At 38.1% G+C, this 23415-nt stretch overlaps 4 non-coding genes across 4 annotated transcripts; 2 read left to right on the top strand and 2 right to left on the bottom strand.

Annotated features, from left to right (window-relative positions):
• Window positions 1–2107: 2107 nt before the first annotated feature.
• LOC128283076 (small nucleolar RNA R71) lies at window positions 2108–2214 on the bottom strand. Its single transcript, XR_008273418.1, has one exon. It is a non-coding gene; the product is annotated as a small nucleolar RNA R71 (small nucleolar RNA).
• A 937-nt stretch (window positions 2215–3151) lies between these two features.
• LOC128283094 (small nucleolar RNA R71) lies at window positions 3152–3257 on the bottom strand. Its single transcript, XR_008273436.1, has one exon. It is a non-coding gene; the product is annotated as a small nucleolar RNA R71 (small nucleolar RNA).
• Window positions 3258–14389: 11132 nt separating this feature from the next.
• On the top strand, window positions 14390–14496 carry LOC128282826 (small nucleolar RNA R71). Its single transcript, XR_008273180.1, has one exon. It is a non-coding gene; the product is annotated as a small nucleolar RNA R71 (small nucleolar RNA).
• Window positions 14497–22639: 8143 nt separating this feature from the next.
• On the top strand, window positions 22640–22746 carry LOC128282858 (small nucleolar RNA R71). The gene has a single exon (XR_008273210.1). It is a non-coding gene; the product is annotated as a small nucleolar RNA R71 (small nucleolar RNA).
• Window positions 22747–23415: the final 669 nt, after the last annotated feature.

Genomic DNA, 23415 nt, shown 5'->3' with positions numbered 1-23415 from the left:
GAGAAGAACATATTGGACTAACCCGCTATGAGTATGTTTCTTGGATTATTATGTAATAGTCATAACATTACTCAGAGTGATAACCATGAATATGATTCTCAGACTTAAGATCATCATTATCCCAATATCGTGAGTCGTATATTTTGATACAGGCAAATGTCTTCCGTAACAGGTTGTACTAAAAAGATTGATGTAGGATACGCCACAATCTATGTAGTGGGATATAGTTGATCAATATAGGATTTGTCCCTCCTACATAATGGGAGTAATATCTTATGTTACTTGATTGAGTGAGACTAGAAATGTATAGTCATGCTCGAATAGGTTGAAATGATATATCATACTTATTTGTTTATTATAGTCTACTTGAGATATCAAGAAACATGAGATTGGATTATGCAAATGTGACTGTTCCATGACTTGTACCCAATCTAGATATAAATGACAAAATGATGTAATAGATGAAAGGTTTATCACAGAAAGGTTATGTCGAATTACAACTTCTTGTAACTTAAAGTGGAAATGATGCATTACTAAATTCCATTCATTGCTTGTATTATTAGAAATGTTCTAGTATTACTACTAATGTTACAATAACCGACAAGGTCACACCCTATGGTTAAAACGAACAAAATCGAAAGACAGTTGGTATTGTGTTTAGCTGTCACATGAATTAAATTAATTATCGAATTAATATAATTTAACAGTTAAATAATGATAAACCGTAATTTATACATATTTTTACCCCATATTTAAAGCATTTTATGGATGATTTTCCATTAGAATTGGTGAATTCGATGCTCCTAATGCTTTAATTTCATGTTTTATACTTAGAGAGCATAGGAGAGCGAAAGGAACGAGAAACGGGCCAAAAACAGAGAAAATGGGCCAAATTACTAACTCAACACGGCCTAGACTTCCTCATACAGTCATCCCACACGCCCATGCCATTCTAACAGGCTCGAGCACAGCCTGAAGTAATCGTACACTGGCGTGTCACACGGGCGTGTCCCTGCTGAGCCCAAGTTGAGTGCAATTTGGAAAAGGCCAATTTTGAGGGCTCATAGGCATTCCAAAGCCTGTAAATACACCCTAGAAGAGGAGAAAAGGGGAACACACAGAATAGGGAGTGAGGAATTACTCCAAGGAAGCCGATTGATTCATCTCAGAAGCCGGATTCATCATCAAGACTAAAGATCTCTCCTCAATTCCCCTTCAGGAGTTTTGGGTTTTCTTTATGTTTTGTATTCTTTATTATTTTGAGATGTTTTCTTGTTTAGTTATGAACTAAATCCCCTAAATACCTAAGGGGAATGAAACCTAAGACGAATCTTGTTATTATTTTCTGATTTGTATGATAAATATTTAACTTGTTCTTAATTATATATTCTTAATTCTTGTTTCGATATCCCAGAATACTGATTCAAGATAAGCTCTTATTCAGAGGAGGAATAGACCCTGTCTATGAGTACATTTATCATAATTAAGCGGAGTTGATTGCGCGCCTAGACATAGGGTGACAAGATTTTACCGGATTAGGGTGAAACGTAATAAGGGGATCCATAGATCGAGTTAATGCAACCCTAGAGTATTAATTAGAGAAAAGTCTCGGTTATTCAATCTAGGGATTAGACGTTATTAGTCTTGAATAGGGATAATAACATAACTTAGGGATCTCTACAGAACAAGTTAAATGAATAAATCGTCCGATTCGGAGCGAGAATAACAAGTGCAGTCTAGGTGGATTTGTCCTTAGGTATTGCCTTAAGTCAATCGATTTTTCCCAAAAGCAATTCCCCAATTCTTTTCTCTGTGAGTTCTTTCTTTAGATAATTAGTTAATTAAAACAAAACCCCGTAATTAGTTCTTAGTTTGATGGTTTGTAGGATGAGAATCCCAACGCTTATTTAGCCAACTTCTTAGAACTATTCGATACATTTAAAATTAATGGAGATTCTAATGATGCCATACGTCTTCGGTTGTTTCCTTTTTCATCGAAGAACAAAGCTAAACAGTGGTTGAACTCGTTACCACGAGGGTCAATTACTACTTGGGAACAAATGATCGAAAAATTTTTACTAAATATTTTTCGCCGGCTAAAATGGCTAAATTACGTAATGATATCTCTTTTTTTGTACAGATGGATTTAGAAACATTCTACGATGCATAGGAGAGATACAAGGACCTTTTGAGAAGATGCCCCCACCATGGGTTACCGCTTTGGCTCCTAGTACAAACATTTCACAATGGCCTGAATCCTTCGACTCGGCAAGTCATGAGGACAAAGCCAACGAAAACAGCCGATGTTTACAATGTCAATTCAGTCACCATACTCTCTAATCAGGTAGAACTCTTAAATAAAAAGATTGATAGTTTTCTTAATTTTCCACAGGTTCACCCAGTAATGCAGTGCGAAACAAGTGGAGGTGGAACAAACTATTCGGAATACCAACCCTATGGCCACAATATGGATAACGAGCAATTAAACTACATGGGTAATAATCCTTGACCTCAAAATAATCCATATAGTAACACTTATAATTCAAGTTGGAGGAACCACACCAATTTTTTGTGGGTCGGTCAAGGAAATCAAAGACCACAACATCCTCCGGGCTACCAAAAACCACCCTACCAATAGGAAAAGAAGCCAAACCTTGAAGAGATGCTCTCAAAGTTTATATCAGTGTCAGAAACCCATTTTTAGAACACCGAGACAACACTTAAAAATCAACAACCATCGATCCAAGGGCTCAAAACTCAGATAGGCCAGCTTTCCAAACTAATCTCTAAACGACCATAAGGTAGTTTGCCAAGTAATATCGAACCTAACCCAAGGGAACCTAATCCAAGGTAACTGCAAATACTTTTGAATTAAAACTTAACACTACTTAAATGATACAACAATTTGTTCAGTTTGATGGTTTGCAGGATGAAGATCCCAACGCTCACTTAGCAAACTTTCTGGAATTTTACGATACATTTAAAATCAATGGCATTTCTGATGATGTCATCTGTCTTCGTTTATTCCCTTTTTCATTGATGAACAAAGCTAAACAGTGGTTGAACTCGTTACCACGAGGGTCAATTACTACTTGGGAACAAATGACCGAAAAATTCTTACTAAAATATTTTTCGCCGGCTAAAATGGCTAAATTACATAATGATATCTCTTCCTTTGTGTAGATGGATTTAGAAACCTTCTACGATGCATGGGAGAGATACAAGGACTTACTGAGAAGGTGCCCTCACTATGGGTTACCGCTTTGGCTCCAAGTTCAAACATTCTACAATGGTCTGAATCCTTCGACTTGGCAAATGGTTGGCGCAGCTGCTGGCGGGACCATCAATAATAAAACACCTAAAGATGCCTATGAGTTTATTAAGGAGATGTCACTAAATAACTATTAGTGGAAAGTCATGAGGACAAAGCCAACAGAAACAGTCGATGTTTATAACTTCGATTCGGTCACCATGCTGTCAAATCAGGTAGAACTCTTGAATAAAAAGATTAATGGTTTTCTTAGTTCTTCACAGGTTCACCCAGTAATGCAGTGTGAATCAAGTAGCGGTGGAACAAACCATTCGGAATACCAACCTTATGGCTATAACATGGATAATGAGCAACTAAACTACATGGGTAATAATCCTCGACCTTAAAACAATCCATTTAGTAACACTTACAATGCAGGTTGGAGGAACCATCCCAATTTTTCGTGGGGAAGCCAAGGAAATCAAAGGCCACAACATCCTCCGGGTTTTCAGCAACCACCCTACCAATAAGAAAAGAAGCTGAACCTTGAAGAGATGCTCTCAAGGTTTATATCAGTGTTAGAAACTCATTTCGAGAACTCCGAGATAGCACTTAAGAATCAACAAGCATCGATCCAAGGGCTCAAAACTCAGATAAGCCAGCTATCCAAATTAGTTTTAGAAAGACCACTAAAGAGTTTACCTAGTAACACCCAATCAAAAGAGCATGTGGAAGTAGTTACACTAAGGAGTGGGAAAGTGTTAGCGGAAACTAAAAAGAAGCTAACACAAGAAGCCGTGATAAGCGAAAGAGGGGAAGAAAAAATCGAAAATAGTGACAAATGGGTCTGAAAGAATATAAACCTCCGGTTCCGTACCCAGCAAAACTGAAAAAAGATCGTATTGATGCGCAATTCAGTAAGTTTCTTAAACTTTTTAAGCAATTACATATCAACTTACCTTTTGTTGAAGCCATCTCGCAGATGCCTACATACGCAAAATTTTTGAAGGAGCTTCTAACAAATAAAAGGAAATTCGAGGACTTGTCTACAGTAGAACTCAACGAGGAGTGCTCAGCCATACTCCAAAACAAGTTGCCAACCAAACTGAAAGATCCAGGGAGTTTTACTATCCCTTGCTTAATTGGTAGTCTGAATGTTGAGAAAGCACTAGCTGATTTAGGCGCTAACATTAATTTGATGCCATATAAAATGTTCAAACAACTTGGTCTTGGGGAACCTAAACCTACTAGGATGAGTCTTCAATTAGCCGATAGATCTGTTAAATATCCTAGGGGCATTATAGATGACATACTCGTGAAAGTAGATAAATTCATATTTCCTGTTGACTTTGTTGTGCTTGACATGGATGAAGATGTGGAAGTGCCCTTAATTTTAGGGCGCCCATTTTTAGCCACTGCTAGGGTTGTAATCGATGTGGGTGACGGTAAATTGGCACTTAGAGTAGGTGACGAGGAGATTATCTTTAAAATTTATGATGCTATGAGGTTTTCTAGGGAACATGATGATTCATGTTATTTTATTGATTGTATTGATCATACTACTCAAGACTCTTTTCAAGAAATTATACAAGAGGACACATTGGAACTGTATCTAGCTCAAGAAGAGGAGACAGATGATGAACCTAATGAGTACTCTTCAAGACAAGTAGAATATGAGGGCATTAAGCTAAACACTGAACTTAAGCAAAAACCCTCTATTGAAGAGCCTCCCAAACTAGAACTTAAACAATTACCAAACCACTTGGAGTACGCATTCCTTGGAAATAACTTTACATTACCAGTTATCATTGCTTCTAACTTGCAACCCAAGGAGAAAGAGGAATTAATCCAAGTATTAAAAGAACATAAAAAGGCCATAGCTTGGAAACTTTCTGACATTAAAGGAATCAGCTTTTCTTTTTGCACCCACAAAATTTTGATGGACGATGAATACAAACCGTGTGTGCAAGCTCAAAGACGATTGAACCCCAACATGAAGGAAGTTGTAAAAGCTGAGGTAATTAAACTTCTAGATGCTAGGATTATTTATCCTATTTCTAACAGTTCTTGGGTAAGTCCAGTGTAGGTTGTCCCTAAGAAAGGCGGCATGACGGTTGTGACCAACGAGAAGAATGAATTAATTCCAACAAGGACAGTCCCAGGAAATGTTGGAAAGATCACTTCCCCTTGCCATTCATTGACCAAATGTTGGAAAGATTATCTAGGCACATGTACTACTGCTTTCTAGACGGACTCTCAGGTTATTTACAAATCCCAATAGCTCCTGAAGATTAAGAAAATACGACATTCACATGCCCATATGGTACGTTCGCTTATCGTAGAATGCCTTTTGGATTATGTAATGCTCCTGCCACTTTTCAGCTCTGTATGATAGCCATCTTCGACGAACTCGTGGAAGATATCATAGAAGTATTTATGGATGATTTCTCAGTATTCTGTAACTCTTTCCATCTCTGTCTTAAAAATTTAAAACGAGTTTTAATAAGATGTGAGGAAATGAACCTTGTGCTTAACTGGGAGAAATGCCACTTCATGGTTCAAGAAGGTATTGTATTAGGGCATAAAATTTCTAGTAGAAGGATTGAGGTGGACAAATCTGAAATAGAAACAATCAAAAAATTACTGCCTCCTATTTCGGTTAAGGCTATTAGAAGCTTTTTAGGATATGCTGGTTTTTATAGAAGATTTATTAAGGATTTTTCTAAAATAGCTAAGCCTTTGACTAAATTGCTAGAAGCATTCAATACTTTAAAGGAGTGCTTTAAAATACCTTTCAATTTCAATCAGGAGTGCTTAGAAGCATTCAATACTTTAAAGGATAAATTAATTAATGCTCCAATTATAATTGCACCTGATTGGAATTTACCATTTGAATAAATGTGTGATGCGAGTGACTTTGCAGTAGGTGCAGTACTGGGACAGCGGAGAGACAAGCATTTTCAACCTATCTATTATGCTAGCAAAACTTTGACAGCCGTATAAGAGAATTATACCATTACAGAAAAAGAGTTGCTAGTTGTGGTTTTTGCATTTGATAAAACTCGATCATATCTCATATTGTCTAAAGTTGTTGTGTACACTGACCATTCTGCCCTTCACTACCTTTTAACTAAAACTGATGCAAAACCTCGACTCATTCGATGGATTCTCCTATTGCAGGAATTCGACTTGGAAATTAAGGATAAGAAATGAGCTGAAAACCTCACTACCGATCATCCGTCTGTGCTTGAGAACTCCAATACCAGAGAACTAGATAAAGTTGAAATAACTGATTCATTCCCTGAAGAACAATTTTTTGCTATATCTGACTCTGAGGTACTTTGGTTTGCAGACATCGCGAATTTTTTAGCCGCTAACATTATCCCAAAAGGGTTAACACAATAGTAAAAGAAGCGATTCTTTAATGATGTGAAACATTACTTTTGGGACGACCCCTTTCTATTTCGTAGATGTGCAGATCAAGTCATTAGAAGATGCGTTACAGGATCAGAAACATAAAAAATATTGGAACATTGCCATTCAGGGCCAACCAGAGGACATTATAGTGGAACTAAGACTGCACACAAAATACTTGAATTCGGTTTTTATTGGCCTTCGTTATTCAAAGACACTAACAGGTACGTTACTTCATGTGACAAATGCCAACGGACAGGTAACATATCTAAACGTGATAAAATGCCTCAAAACTATATACTTTCATGTGAAATATTTGACATTTGGGGTATCAATTTCATGGCCCATTCCCCAGTTCATTTGGGAATAAATACATCTTAGTAGCAGTTGATTACATGTCCAAATGGGTAGAAGCCCAAGCTCTACCTGCTAATGATGCTAGAGTGGTAGTACATTTCCTTAAGAAACTCTTCTCGAGATTCAGAACACCTAGAGAAATTATTAGTGACAGGGGCACACACTTTTGTAATACCCAATTTGAAAAAACCCTTAAGAAATATGGAGTTCATCATAGAACAGCCATCCCATACCATCCTCAAACTAATGGACAAGTTGAAGTAGCAAACCGAGAAATCAAACTGATCCTTGAAAAAATAGTAGAATCAAATAAAAAAGATTGGACAATGAAAGTAGATGATGCCTTATGGGCTTATAGAACTGCTTTTAAGACCCCCATAGGGACATCACCTTGCAGACTTGTTTATGGAAAAAGTTGTCATCTACCATTCGAACTAGAGCATAAAGCTTTTTGTTCTATCAAATTTCTAAACCTTGATCCCGAACTTGCAGGAAAAAGTAGGTTGATGCAACTGAATTAGCTTGATGAGTGGCGAGCCAATGCATACGAAAATTCATGCCTATTCAAGGAAGCAACAAAGCGGCGCCATGACACTCGCTTAAAGCAACGAAAGCAATTTGAAGTTGGAGATCTTGTCTTACTATAAAACTCAAGACTCAGATTGTTTCCTGGAAAACTCAAATCACGATGGTCAGGACCTTTTGTAATTCAATCTGTTCTTCCATATGTTGTAATAGAGGTAAGTCACCCGTCATACGGTACTTTCAAAGTAAATGGACATCGTCTCAAACTTTTTAATGGCGACAATTTTAAAAATGATGGAGAGGAGCTACGACTCCACAAACTGCCCTGAGTAAACCAACAAGGTAACAGTCGAGCTTAGACTATAAACAAGCACTTCTTGGGAGGCAACCCGAGTACTAACGATTTTAAATTATTTAAATTTCAAATTTTAAAGATCTAGGTCACTAACAGAGTATTTGAAGCATAGGTTCCCAACTCCACACGGCTGATCACACGGCCGTGCTTATGGCCGTGTGACCACCACAGACAGAAACACGACCGTGTGAGACGTCCGTGCGAAAACAGGGTAAAAGTTATCCTTCCCAACACGGGATGCGATAAGTGGCCACGGGCGTGTGACCTGGCCATGGTCAAATCTGTCAAACAAACTCGTGGACCACACTGTCAGAATGACACGGGTAGGCGAAAACCTACACGACCATGGGAGAATCAAACCACGCCAGACACGGCCTTACAACACAATCATGTAGCCACACGGCCTATACACACGGGCGTGCGAGAAGGTCGTGTGACGACATCACAATTCGCGACGAAAACAGACGGGACACGAACCACACGGGCGTATGCACCAGTCGTGCCACTTGAAAAATTAGAATAATTATCTTATTTTATTTTTCTTTTATTAAGTTTTTAAGATTCATTTGTTTTTAAGATTCAATTGGTTTCCTTTTAAAAATGGCTTACCTTCAGAGTCAAGGTTGTTATCCAGAGTTATCTCTAATACTCGATCTTGTCAATCCAAGAATATCATCCATTCTTAATACAGGAAGTTTCACTTCTCCCTCTATCTTCTTTTTGTACTTTAATATCTATCTTTGTACATTGAGGGCAATGTACATCTCAAGTGTGGGGGGTATTCATGTCATTATCAGAAAAATCCCTGAATGATTACCTTGTTCTCTTGAAAAGCTCTCATATCATATTTAGGATAAATTTTAATTGATTTATGATTTTGATTGATATATCTTGAATACCCCCCACACTTAAGATGTACATTGTCTTCAATGTAAAAAGATAGATATTTTGAACATGGAAGTGTAAGTTCATAAGATAGGGAGAAAAGTGAAACTTCCTGAGTTCAAAATGGATGAAATTCCTGGATTAGCGAGAGCGAGTTGTTGGAAATAAAGCTAGAGGACAAACATGATTCTAAAGGACAAAAGGATAATTGGGGGACTAATTTGATAGTAATCATAAGATAAGCCGTGTTTAAAAACAAAAGAATATTCAAAAATTAATAAAATAAAAATAAAATAAGATAGATAATGCAATTTTTCTAGTGGCATGGCCGGTTCACACGCCCGTGTGGATCGTGTCTCACCCGTGTTTGTTGCGAAGTGAGATGTTGTCACACGGCCTTAGGGCACGCCCATGTGTCTAGGCCGTGTGGCTATATGATCATGTTACACGACCGTGTGCGATATGGTTCGCTTCTCCCACGGTCATGTAGCTCTGCGTATGCCCGTGTTGTTTTGACAGTGTTGTCCATGGGTGCTAGACATGGGCATATCGCACGCCCATGTTCATTTGGCAGATTTAACCACGGCCAGGTCGCACGCCCGTGGCCACTTATCGTATCCCGTGTTGGGAAAGATAACTTTTACCCTGTTTTCGCATGGCCCTATCGCACGGCCGTGTTTCCATTCGTGATTGTCACACGGGATGAAGCACGGCCATGTGGAGTTGGGAACCTATGCTCAAAGATTCTGTTAGTGATCTAGATGTTTAAAAATTGAAATTTAAATAATTTAAAACCGTTAGTGCTCGGGTTACCTCCCGAGAAATGCTTGTTTATAGTCTAAGCTCGATCGTTACCTTGTTGGTTTATTCAGTATGCTTGTGGAGTCGTAGTCTTCCATCATCTTTAAAATTCTCACCATTATAAAGTTTGAGACGATGTCCATTTACTTTGAAAGTACCGTGTGATGGGTGACTTACCTCGACTGTACTGAATGGGGAAATGCTAAGTACCGTAAGAATGATTTCTTCATTAGGTGTGTGATCGAGTGATTTCGTGATAGGTTTTAAATATTTATAATTAATTGTTCTTGAAACTAACTATTATCGTGATGTAGGCAAGTGTACCTATCGAATAGTAGTAAAGTTTTAGCAAGACCGGATTGTCGAACCCAAAGGAACTAAAAGTACTAATAATGACTGTCTTTTTATTATTTAGCCTAGGAATAAAGAGGTTTTGTTTTTAACAAACTAATTATCTAAACTAAGAACTCACAGAGAATACAATTAGGGAATTGCTTTTGGGAAAATCGATTGAATTAAGACAATACCTAAGGAAAAATCCACCTAGACTGCACTTGTTATTCTGGCTCTGAATCGGACGATTTATTCATTTAACTTATTCCGTAAAGATCCCTAAGTTATGTTATTATCCCTATTCAAGACTAATAACGTCTAATCCCTAGATTGAATAATTGAGACCTTTCTCTAATTAATACCCTAGGGTTGCATTAACTCGATCTATGGATCCCCTTATTAGGTTTCACCCTAATCAGGCAAAATCTTGTCACCTTATGTCTAGGCGTGCAATAAACTCTGCTTAATTATGACAAATGTACTCTTATACAGGGTCCATTCCTCCTTTGAATAAGAGCTTATCTTGAATCAGTATCCTGGGATATCAAAACAAGAATTAAGAACACATAATTAAGAACAAGTTAAATATTTATCATACAATTCAGAAAATAATAACAAGATTCGTCTTAGGTTTCATTACCCTTAGGTATTTAGGGGTTTTAGTTCATAACTAAATAAGAAAACATCTCAGAATAAAAAAGAATACAAAACATAAAGAAAACCCAAAACTCCTGAAAGGGAAATTGAGGAGAGATCTTCAATCTTGATGATGAATCTGGCTTCTGAGATGGATCAATCGGCTTTCTTAGAGAAATTCCTTACTCCCTATTCTGTGTGTCCTCTTTCTTCCTCCTCTAAGGTGTTTTTATAGGCTTTACAATGTCTAAGAGCCCTTAAAATTAGCCTTTCCCGAATTGGACTCAACTTGGGCTCAACAGGGACACGCCCGTGTGACACGTCCGTGTGCGATTACTTCAGGCCGTGCTCAAGCCTGGCAAATTGACACGGCTGTGTGGTCTGCCCGTGTGAGGAGGTCTAGGCCATTTTGATTTCGTACTTTGGCCCATTTTCTCCATTTTGGCCCGTTTCTCGTTCCTTTCGCTCTCCTATGCTCTCCTAAGTATAAAACATGAAATTAAAGCATTAGGAGCATCGAATTTACTAATTCTAATGGGAAATCATCCATAAGATGCGTTAAACATGGGGTAATAATATGTATAAATTACGATTTATCAGTGTGGTAGTGACAATGTGAGGATTTGCGGCATCTAATAAGACTTTATCTCCAACCTTAAGTTGATTTGAGAAGGTATTGAGCTCGTTCTGGTGTAGTTTTGGTTTATCGTGTGTCCTCGATTTATGCGACCGCCATTCATCTAGCTCCTCAATTTTTAGCCTTCGATCTTCATGAATAGGTCCTCTACTATTGCTTGAGAATGACTCATGTGCTTCCTTCAGACTCATTTCCTACAAAGTAGGTTGTACCATATTGTCAGTTTTAGTAGAATGGTTTAGACGATCACCATCAATTTCAGATGTGGTGCCAGAATTGTGAGCTTGAAGGGTGATTGTTTCGTCTCCCACACGGAGTGTGAGTTCACCTGTGCCAACATCAATAATAGTTTTAGCAGTTGATAAAAAGGGCCGTCCTAAAATCAAAGGAGTGTTGCTGTCCTCCTCTATATCTAGAACAATGAAGTCAACGGGAAATATAAATTTATCGATTTTAACTAGCACATCTTCAATAGTACCCCTAGGAAATATTATAGTTTTATCTGCTAATTGAATGCTCAACTTAGTCTATTTGGGTTTCCCAAGACCTAATTATTTAAACATTTTGTAAGGCATGATGTTAATACTAGCCCCTAAATCAGCTAATGCATTATTAACATCTAAACTACCAATTAAGCAAGGAATCGTAAAACTCTCTGGATCTTTTAATTTGTTGGGTAGTTTATTCTGTAAAATAGCTGAGCAAACTGCGTTTAGCTTTACATGTGACGCCTCGTCCAACTTCTGTTTATTTGCTTAAAGCTCTGATAAATCGTAAATTATACATATTTTTACCCCATGTTTAATGCATTTTATCGATGATTTCTCATTAGAATTGGTGAATTCGATGCTCCTAATGCTTTAATTTCATGTTTTATACTTAGGAGAGCACAAGAGAGCGAAAGGAGCCAAAACTGAGCCAAAAAGGGACAAAACAGACCAAATCGAGAAGATGACACGGTCTAAGCCTTGCCACACAGGTAGCTCACACGCCCGTGTCTTTCGAGGGTGTCGACCAAGGCTTTCACGATTCACACGGCCTGGCCATTGACCCATATGGCCGTGTGCAATTTAACGGATCGAACATGGCCTAACAATCATGTCACACAACTGTGGCACACGGGTGTGTCCTTGCCGAGCCCAAGTTAAGTCCAATTCGGAAAAGGCCACTTTTGAAGGCTTCTAGGCATTCCAAAGCCTATAAATACACACTAGAAGAAGAGAAAAGAGTATACGGAGAATAGGGGAGTAAGGAATTACTCCAAGGAAGCCGATTGATCCATCTCAGAGGCCGGATTCATCATCAAGACTGAAAATCTCTCCTCAATTTCCCTTCAGGAGTTTTGGGTTTTCTTTATGTTTTGTATTCTTTATTTTTCTGAGATGTTTTCTTATTTAGTTATGAACTAAAACCCCTAAATACCTAAGGAGAATGAAACCTAAGACGAATCTTGTTATTATTTTCTGAATCGTATGATAAATATTTAACTTGTTCTTAATTATGTGTTCTTAAGTCTTGTTTTGATATCCCAGGATACTGATTCAAGTCTTGCTCTTATTCAGAGGAGGAATAGACTCTGTCTAAGAGTACTTTTGTCATAATTAAGCGGAGTTGATTGTGCGCCTAGAAATAGGGTGACAAGATTTTGTCGGATTAGGGTGAAACCTAATAAGGGGATCTATAGATCGAGTTAATACAACCCTAGAGTGTTAATTAGAGAAAAGTCTCGGTTATTCAATTTAGGGAGTAGATGTTATTAATCTTGAATAGGGATAATAACATAACTTAGGAATCTCTACGGAACAAGTTGAATGAATAAATCGTCCGGTTCGGAGCTAGAATAACAAGTAAAGTCTAGGTGGATTTTTCCTTAGGTATTTTCTTAAGTCAATCGATATTCCCCAAAAGCAATTCCCTATTTCTTTTCTTTGTGCGTTCTTAGTTTAGATAATTAGTTAATTAAAACAAAACCCCATTATTCTTAGGCTAGATAATAAAAAGACAGTCATTACTAGTACTTTTAGTTCCTTTGGGTTCGACAATCCGGTCTTGCCATTACTATACTATTGTTCGATAGGTGCGCTTGTCTTTTCGTCGTGATAATAGTTAGTCTAGGTTTGATCTTCATTATAAATATTTATTACTTGTTACGAATCACGCGATCAAGCTCCATTAAAAATTTCATTACGTTTGTCATCTGGGATAGGGCTTCAATAAATGGTAAGTTAATATGTAATTTTTTCAAGAGTTTAAGGAATTTACCAAATTGTTCATCTGAGGGGTCTTTCCTTGTCGCGTTGGGGTATGGCATACAAGGTTTATATTCAACATTCACTAATTTGTTTTTATTATAACCTACCTCACCTGGGCCTCTACTGACCACAGTTTCTTGACCTCTACTTACCACAGTTTTTTGTCTCGGTTCTGGCTCAGGCTCAACGACTCCTTCTTCATCTTGAATATTAATTGCGTTAAGTTGTTCCCTTGGGTTAGGTTCAGTATTACTTTACAAGCTACCTTGTGATTGTTCGGAGATTAGTTTGGACAGCTGGCCTATCTGAGTTTCAAACCTTGGATTGATGCTTGTTGATTCTTAAGTGTTGTCTTGGTATTTTAAAAACGAGTTTCTGACACCGATATAAACTTTGAGAGCATCTCTTCAATGTTTGGCTTCTTTTCTTGTTGGCAGGGAGGTTGTTGGCAGCTTGGAGGTGGTCTCTAATTTCCTTGACCTCTCCATGAGAAATTTGGGTGGTTCTTCCAATCTGCATTGTAAGTGTTACTATATGGATTGTTTTGAGATCGAGAATTATTACCCATGTAATTTAATTTCTCATTATCCATATTGTGGCCATAAGGTTGGTATTCTGAATTGCTTGATCCACCTCTACTTGCTTCGCACTGCATTACTGGGTGAACTTGTGAAGAACTAAGAAAACCATTAATCTTTTTATTTAGAAGTTCTACCTAGTTTGACAACATAGTAACCAAATCAACATTATAAACGCCTGCTATTTTAGTTGGCTTAGTCCTCATGACTTGCCACTGATAGTTATTCAGTGACATCTCTTCAATAAACTTATAGGCATTTTTAGGTGTTTTATTATTGAGGGTTCCGCCAGTAGCTGCGTCAACCATTTGTCGAGTCGAAGGATTCAGGCCATTATGGAATGTTTGAACTTGTAGCCAAAGCGGTAGCCTATGGTGAGGGTACCTTCTCAAAAGGTCCTTGTATCTCTCCCATGCATCGTAGAGTGTTTCTAAGTCTATCTGCACAAACGAAGAGATATCATTACGTAATTTGGCTGTTTTAGCGGACAAAAAATATTTTAGTAAAAATTTTTTGGTCATCTATTCCCAAGTAGTAATTGACCCTCGTGGCAACGAGTTCAACCACTGTTTAGCTTTGTTCCTCAATGAAAAGGGAAACAACCGAAGACATATGGCATCATCAGAAATGCCATTGATTTTAAATGTATCGCATAGTTCCAAAAAGTTTGCTAAGTGAGCGTTGGGATCTTCATCCTGCAAACCATCAAACTGAACAAACTATTGTATCATTTGAATTGTGTTAGGTTTCAGTTCAAAAGTATTTGCAGCTATTGCAGGTCTAACTATGCTTGATTCAATTCCTGTTAAAGAAGGCTTAGCATAATCATACATAGTACGTGGAGTAGGATTTTGATTAATTGCAACTACAGGAGGTAGCTGATTGTCTTGGTTTTCAGCCATCTCTTCGATTGGGGGTTGAGTATCGTCCTCTTGCTCGATCTCTGTGTATCTTAAGCTTTGCCTTATTTCTCTTTGGCTTCTGCGAACTGTACGATCAATTTCTTCGTCAAAAAGTAGTGGTCCTAACTGGTTTCTTCTAGTCATAAACTATAAAAATCTGCCAAGAGAAAGAAAAAGTAAATTAATAAATAATAATAAAATTAAAATTAAAATTAAATTGCAAGAAAAATAAATGGCTAAAGTAATAAAAATTGAGCGTTCCAGATATCTTAGTTCCCCGGCAACGGGCCAAAAACTTGATCGCGATTTTCGTGTGATAGGTTTTAAATATTTATAATAAATCATTCTTGAAACTAACTATTATCACGATGTAGGCATGTGTACCTATCGAATAGTAGTAAAGTTTTAGCAAGACCAGACTGTCGAACCCAAAGAAACTAAAAGTACTAGTAATGATTGTCTTTTTATTATCTAGCCTAAAAATAAGAGGGTTTTATTTTAACTAACTAATTGTCTAAACTAAAAATTCACAAAAAGTAGAATTGGGGAGTTACTTTTGGAAAACGATTGAATTAAGACAATACTTAAGGAAAAATCCACCTAGACTTTACTAGTTATTCTGGCTCCGAGTCAGATGATTTATTCATTTAACTTGTTTCGTAGAGATCCTTAAGTTATGTTATTATCCCTATTCAAGACTAATAACGTCTAATCCCTAGATTGAATAATTGAGACTTTTCTCTAATTAACACCCTAAGGTTGCATTAACTCGATCTATGGATCCCCTTATTAGGTTTCACTCTAATCCTGAAAAATCTTATCACCCTATCTCTAGCCGTGCAATCAACTCCGCTTAATTATGACAAATTTACTCTTAGAAAGGGTCTATTCCTCCTCTGAATAAGAGCTTATCTTGAATCAGCATCCTGAGATATCCAAACAAGAATTAAGAACACATAATTAAGAACAAGTTAAATATTTATCGTACAATTTAAAAAATAGTAACAAGATTCGTCTTAGGTTTCATTCCCCTTAGGTATTTAGGGGATTTAGTTCATAACTAAAAAGGAAAACATCTCAGAAGAATAAAGAATACAAAACATAAAGAAAACCCAAAACTCCTAAAGGGAAATTGAGGGGAGATCTTCAGTCTTGATGATGAATCCAGCTTCTGAGATGGAACAATCGGCTTTCTTCGAGTAATTCCTTCCTCCCTCTCTATGCCTCCCCTTTTCTTCCTCCTCTAGGGTGTATTTATAGGCTTTGGAATGCCTAAGAACCCTCAAAATTAGCCTTTTCTGAATTGGACTCAACTTGGGCTTGGCAGGGACACGCCCGTGTGAATCGTGCTTCTAATCTACCAAATTGACACGGCAGTGTGGTCTGCCCGTATGAGGAAGTCTAGGCCGTGTTGATTTCATACTTTGGCACATTTTCTCCGTTTTTGGCCTGTTTCTCGTTCCTTTCGCTTTCCTATGCTCTCCTAAGTATAAAACATGAAATTAAGGCATTAGGAGCATCGAATTCACCAATTCTAAGGAAAAATCATCCATAAAATGTGTTAAGCATGGGGTAAAAATATGTATAAATTACGGTTGATCAAATACCCCCACACTTAAGCATTTGCTTGTCCTCAAGCAAAACCCTCAACTCACAATCAAAATAAATTCTTCTTAACTTATAATTCTTATTAATAATATCTCAAAATAATCCATAAGTAATCATACATTGAGAATTTGACTGAAAGAACATCAAAATTTCAAACATTCCAAATTGAGTATTTTATCATGAAAGCATAAGTGTCCCCCCTCATCTAAGTAATTACCTTCGACTCAAAATATCACAGAGTTTCACATCCTCACTAAAGATTCACTCAAATCACTCGAGGTGTTTAAGGACAATACATGAAGCACTCAATAGTCAATAATGAAAAGCCATTACCATAGGCTTGCATTAAAATCAAATCTCCACCATTATATATTGAGATGAACATCAATCAAAAGGTCTTTAAAGGGTTGTAACGTGGCTTTAGTTAGGGGGTGTGGTCACAAGCTGAAAGAAAAGGTTAGAATCGAGATTGAATTGAAAAATTGCCTAACTCGAAAAAGTAATCAAACATCAATTGAGTACAAGTGAGCTTCTTCTCAGAAGATGGAATTCAGATACTGCGACTCAACAATACCGAATTACATCTAATATGTAAGTATGAATGTTTTTTTCCCTTTTTTTTAAAGAACAAGTCAAAATACAAAATAGAATAAAACATAGCTAAGCAACTATTCTAACTCAAATCTTGACAAAAATAGGGATCAAATTAATTTAGGGGATTTCAACAATAATGAGTTATGAGTTAATATTAGGGGTAAATCAATGATTGGTTTGTTAGGCTCAAGGGGGTTCACTAAAGGTTAATTGTGAAGGTAGGCTTTTACGGAGTGAGTGGGTTAAACTAAGTGCCTTTATCATCTTGACATATCAAATCAAATGGTGTGGTCTTGACATGCATAATCAAGCAAGTTCTAGAATAACAATTCAATACTGACGCACTCAAAGCAATAATAAAAATAAGCATGAAAGAAATAATAGATGCTTTAAAGGCTCAAAATCTCACAAAAATTATGGTTTTTTGATGTTTAAACTTGTGAATTTCAACTCAAGATAATACCTAAACTTAGGGAAACAACCTAAAAGTTTTTTTTTAATTCTTCAAAAATCAACTTATCATGCTTGATTCCCTAATGTCTTAAAGTTTAAACAATCAATGCATAAATGCCTATGTTTTAATTCAAGACATCAATAAAAATCATAACTTAATTAAAATTCATTCTAATAGTGATATGAGTGATTCACGTGAGAATAAGACACAATTCAGGGATTTCTAATGATGATATAAAAGACACCCCCACACTTAAGATGTACATTGCCCTCAATGGACAAAGGTAGATATATTGAAAAAGATAGATTTATAATCATAAGATAGGGAGAGAAGTGAAACTTCCTGAATGATGAATGAACTCCTTGAACTAGATTTTTGGAGAATGAACGGTGAAAGCAATGATGAGGGTGAAGGAGGATACTCCGGTGGTGGTAGAGGTTGGGTTCCACAAATGCTGTGCCAAAAGAATATTATAACTCAAGTTGTCTATGGTCGTGGTCGAGCAGGGCATAGCAGTCGTGGAGAACCTTTTCCAGTGGAGTTTCAAGTTCCTGAGTAATAGTGAGCTTTGGAGCTCTTTATAATAGTGATAGAATCAGGAACTTTTTTAGAAAATATATAAGGAAGAATAATTACTCATAACGAAATAGCTGAAATTAAAAATTGTAAAATAATAATTATAAAACCTAATAAAAATAAGCTGAAAGAAAAATAAAAAGTAGTCTTAAATTAAAATAAAAGGAACAACATAAAATAATAAATAAAAGTTTTTAAACATCTTCATCGCTAGATGGTTCGCAAGGTGGGGGTGGCGATGAGATGTGAAAGTGTTGACAAATCTGTTGTAGAGTAGCATCAATGTTATCAAAGCACCGAAAACACTGCTGCTCGAATCGAGTAAGGCACTCAGAGATGTCAGCGTATGAGGTTGCCGCATGAACTGGATGAGAGGGGGTGTGGCTGAGACGGTGGGTCCTCGTTACGTGGAGGGACATCATCAGTAATGTCCTCAAGGTCTTCCTCCTCGGTTGATTGGGCAAGGCGATATTGAGGAGGGTGGGTTCCTCGATGCTTCTCAATCATCCTCATATGTAACATGCTCGAGATGCCCTGTGGGGATGTTTGGCTGATGAGAGTGAGGGAGAATGATTGGGCTGCTGTGTTGAGGAGCCCGAAGTGTTGAGCCAACCGAGTTACATAGGGGCCAATGGAGATGACCCCTTCGATGCCGCTCCATCTGGTGGCGAATAGCAAGAGAAATAAAGTAGGCGAGGTCGAAGATGTTCCCATTCGCCATACTCCATAAAAAGTAGGCGTCATGAGTGTTGATGAAGCCAGTGCTCTCTCGCTGGCCTGTCAAAGTGTGTGCCAAGATGGCATGTAGGTATCTCAAGGAGGGAGAGAGAGCTGATGCCTTGGAGCAGCTGGGATCGTAGGAAGCCAAGCTGGGGACCAAAGCCCTCCAAAACTTTGAAGGAGAGTTGTGGATATGGCGATGGAGGGTGTTGAGCTCGTTGTCTTCCATGAACTCCTCCGTATAAAGGCCCAAAGCGATAACGAACTCGGGCACACTCAACTAGTGGACTAAATCGCCGAGACAGAATTAGACCGTTCCAGGGTCATCGAAGTTGGTCATGACATCTTGAATATAGAAGGTCGAGCAGAGCTCAAGTGTAAGCTCAAGGTACATCGGCTCGATGATCGTAAAGAAAAGTTCCCATGGATCGGTTGTTAGGAGGGCTCAAACATCGTCACCCAACTGAACTTGTTCAAGCGCGGTCCAGTCAATGCAATGGCCCACACCTAAAGGTCGGGCCCGAAGTATCTGAAAAGGTTCCTCCTGATTTCCTGGTGGGAACTAGAGAAATGGGTGTTAGTTTTTCGAGATGGGACCCGAGGATGATGCTGCTCCTTTCCTCTTCTTGGAGGCGGGGAAAGCGATTTTCTTTCCATGTGAAGATGACATGGTATATCTGCAGTAAAACAAAAATTGAAGTTCAGCTAACACGTCTCAAGAATAGTATGGAAAATCAAAACTAAATATGAATAGATAAAACTTAAAACAATTAAAGCAAATATATTAAGTTATGAAAATAGGACTTATGAAAATAATGTTTCGGGAATATCTAATGAATGGATGCATGTGTGTAAGCATAAATTTCATGGAAACAAGAAAAATGAAAGAGTGTGGCATAATGTGGTGACTAAAATGACAAAATTCTTATAAAGAGAAAAAGTATTCTATTATTCTAACTATGAATATTCATTTAAAATAGGCAAATAGAGTAGAGAAATCATTAAATAGACAACATATTTAGAGAAAACAGAGAGAAAAGAGTAAATAAACACAAAAAGAAGGAACTTGGGGAATCGGAATTAGTGTTGTAGGCGGTGCACTGGCATGGGGGTAGGGCGTGTGGAGTTCCAGCGGCTAGGGTTAGGGATTTTTGGGGACGGAGATGATGAATAGTGAGGGGTTTATATAGATTTTAGGGCATACGGCTGTGGGACACGCCCGTGTGGCCTAATTTTTTTGCCCGTGTATTTCGTGAATTATGAATTTAGGTGCGTCTGACATTCGGCCCACACCCGTGTTGCTTGGGCGTGTGGGTACATGGCCGTGTCTTGCTTCGTTCTCTTCTCCCACGCCCGTGTACATAGGTCCACACTCGTGTTCATTTTAACAGTGTCGACCACGGGTGGAGGGCACGGGCGTGTTGCACGCTCGTGTTATATTCTCAATTTCAACCACGGTTTTGAGGTACGGGCATATCTCATGCCCATGTTGTTTTGGCAGTTTCACCCACGGCCATGTCACACGACTGTGGCAACGTATCGCATCCCGTGTTGGGGAAAAATCTAGCCCTATTTTCACACAATCGTATCGCACGGTCGTGTCTCCACCTATGGTGTGAGCACGGCCTAAGGCACGCCCGTGTGCCTGGCCGTGTGGATGGGAAAACCCTGTATTTCAAGACTTAGTTAATAGGTTAGATGTTAAAAACTAAAATTTAAAGAAATTAATACTGTTAGTGCTACGGTTGACTCCCGAGAAGCACTTATTTATAGTCTAAGCTCGACTTACCTCTCTGGTGTGTGATCATGGTGGATCGAGGAGTTTACACTCCTCATCCCTGTTATCAATTTTATCAACATAAGGTCTAAGACGAGTACTATTTACCTTGAATGTGCCAACTTTGGAGTGATTTACCTCGACCGTACCATATGGAAAAATACTAATTACCGTAAGAGGGGTTTCTTCATTCGGTTCAGAAGTGATGATTCGAGGATCTGCTACATCTATTAGTACTTTGTCTCTAATTTTAAGTTAATTTTCGAAGGAATTAAGCTCATCATGGCGTGGTTTTGGTTTATCGTGTTTTCCTAGTTTATGTGTCTGCCATTCATCTAGCTTCTCGATCTGTAACATTCGTTCTTCATGGATGGGTTCTTTGTTGTTGCTTGGCTTATGTATATTCTTTGAACCTGTTTCCTACAAAGAAGGTTACACCATATGGTTAGTTTTAGCCAAATGATTTGTACAGTCACATTCGATTTTTGATGTGTTATTTGAATTACGGGCTTGATGGGTGATTGTTTCGTCTCTCACAGGAAGTGTGAGTTCAGCTGTGCCAATGTCAATAATTCTTCTGACGGTTGCTCAAAAGGGCCTTCCTAGAATTAAGGGGACGTTGCTATCCTCCTCTATGTCTAGAACAGTGAAATTAATTGGGAATATAAATTTGTCGATTTTAACGAGTACATCTTCAATAATACCCCTAGGAAATTTGATAATTTTATTTACTAATTGAATGTTCATCCTAGTTTGTTTGGGTTTCCCTAGACCTAGTTGCCTAAACAACTTGTAAGGCATAACATTGATACTAGCCCCTAAATCAGCCAACACATTATTAACATCTAAGCTACCAATTAAACAAGGAATTGTAAAACTCCCTGGATCTTTTAGTTTGTTGGGCAGCTTATTCTGTAGAATGGCTAAGCATACCGCGTTCAGCTCCATATACGATGCTTCATCTAACTTCCGTTTATTTGCTGGAAGCTCCCTTAAAAACTTGACTACGTTTGACATCTACGAAAGGGCTTCAATAAATGGTAAGTTAATATGTAGTTTCTTAAAAGTTTAAGGAATTTACCAAATTGTTCGTCTGAGCGGTCTTTCCTTGTCACATTGGGTATAGCACACGAGGTTTATATTCTGTAATTACCGGCTTTGGCTCATTGTGGCCTACCTCATCCTTACCTTTGCTTACCACCATTTCTGGCTTTGGTTCTGCAACTAGCCCTTCCTCATCTTGAATGGCAATCGCGTTGAGTTGTTCCCTTGGGTTAGATTCAGTGTTGCTTGGCAGGCTACCTTGTGGTTATTCGAAATTCAACTTGGCCAGCTGTCCAATCTGAGTTTCGAGCCCCTGGATTGATGCTTGTTGATTTTTGAGTACTGTCTCGGTATTCTAAAAACGAGTTTATGACACTGAGATGAATTTTGTTAGTATCTCCTCAAGGTTCGACTTTTTCTCTTGTTGGTAAGGTGATTGTTGGAAGCCTGGAGGTAGTGGTCTTTGATTTCCTTGACCGTCCTACGAGAAGTTGGGATGGTTCCTCCAACCTGTATTATAAGTGTTACTATACGGGTTATTTTGGGGTCTAGGGTTATTGTTACCCATATATTGGACTTGTTCCTCCTCGATGCTGGGGTTGAAGGGTTGATATTCTATGCATGCTCCTCCTCCATTCGAATCGCACCTCATCACTGAATGTACCTGAGTAGAACCACACAAACCATCAATCTTTTTATTTAAGAGTTCTACTTGGTTAGATAGCATAGTAATCGCGTCGAGGTTGAAAACACCGGCTGCTTTCGTCAGCTTTGTTCTCATAACTTACCGCTGATAGTTATTCAGTGACATCTCCTCAATAAATTCGTAAGCTTCCTCATGTGTCTTATTATTGATGGTTCCTCCAGCGGCTGCATCAATCATCTATCGAGTCGAAGGATTCAGGCCATTATGAAACGTTTGAACCTGTAGCCAAAGCGGTAACCCATGGTGATGGCACCTTCTCAAAAGGTCCTTGTATCTCTCCCATGCATTGTAGAGTGTTTTTAAATCCATCTGCATAAAAGAAGAGATATCATTACGTAATTTCGCTGTTTTAGCCGGTTGAAAATATTTTAATAAGAATTTTTCGGTCATTTGTTCCCAAGTAGTGATTGACCCTCGTGGTAATGAGTTCAACCATTGTTTAGCCTTATTCCTTAATGAAAAGGGAAACAACCGAAGGCAAATGGCATCATCAGAAATGCCATTAATTTTAAAAGTATCGCAAAATTATAGGAAATTTCCAAGTGAGCATTGGGATCCTCGTCATGCAAACCATAATACTGAACAAGCTGTTGTATCATTTGAATTGTGTTAGGTTTCAGTTAAAAATTATTTGCAGCAATAGCAGGTCTAGCTATACTTGACTCAGTTCCTGTTAAATTAAGTTTAGCATAATCATACATAGTGCGTGGAACAGGAATCTGATTTACTGGATCAGCAGCAATCGCTGGAGCTAACGAATTTTCTTGGTTTTCAGCCATCTCCTCGGTTGTGGTTGAAATATCTTCCTCCTGCTCGTCCTCTGTGTATCTTAGGCTTCGCCTTATTTCTCTCCGATTTCTGCGAACTGTGCGATCGATCTCACCATCAAAAAGTAGTAGTCCTGACGGGTTTCTTCTGGTCATAAACTAGAAAAATCTGTCAGAAGAAAATAAGAGAAAATTTAGAAAAGAAAAGAAAATAAAAACTTAAATTACGACTAAAGTAAATGGC

This window comes from Gossypium arboreum, chromosome 10 (assembly GCF_025698485.1).
Source record: "Gossypium arboreum isolate Shixiya-1 chromosome 10, ASM2569848v2, whole genome shotgun sequence".
NCBI lineage: Eukaryota > Viridiplantae > Streptophyta > Magnoliopsida > Malvales > Malvaceae > Gossypium > Gossypium arboreum.
Note: the sequence above shows the minus strand (reverse complement) of the source record. Positions and strands in the feature narration are given on the sequence as shown.